This window comes from Penaeus monodon, chromosome 32 (genome assembly GCF_015228065.2).
Source record: "Penaeus monodon isolate SGIC_2016 chromosome 32, NSTDA_Pmon_1, whole genome shotgun sequence".
NCBI classification, from domain to species: domain Eukaryota; kingdom Metazoa; phylum Arthropoda; class Malacostraca; order Decapoda; family Penaeidae; genus Penaeus; species Penaeus monodon.
The window spans coordinates 6,927,197-6,927,466 of NC_051417.1; positions in this window are offsets into that span (position 1 = coordinate 6,927,197).

Consider the following 270-nt stretch of genomic DNA (forward strand, 5'->3'; position numbering starts at 1 on the left):
GTGAAACCAGGAGAGCGTCGAGGAGCGGCACGTATACATACACGGACGCGCGAACGCACTCAAACAGACCTATTGTCCTGGGAAGTGTATTTCGGGATCGAGGAGCGTCGAGGGAGCCAGGTGCCAGCGCGGAACCCGAAAGTCCAGGGGAAGGTGGAGTAGGTGGGTAGGACGGGATGGGGGAGATGGGGGGGGGAAGGAGGTGCAAGAGGATTTCAGCCGATTAAAAAATAGGATCGGATCTGGCCACGGTGTTTTTACTATTCTGTG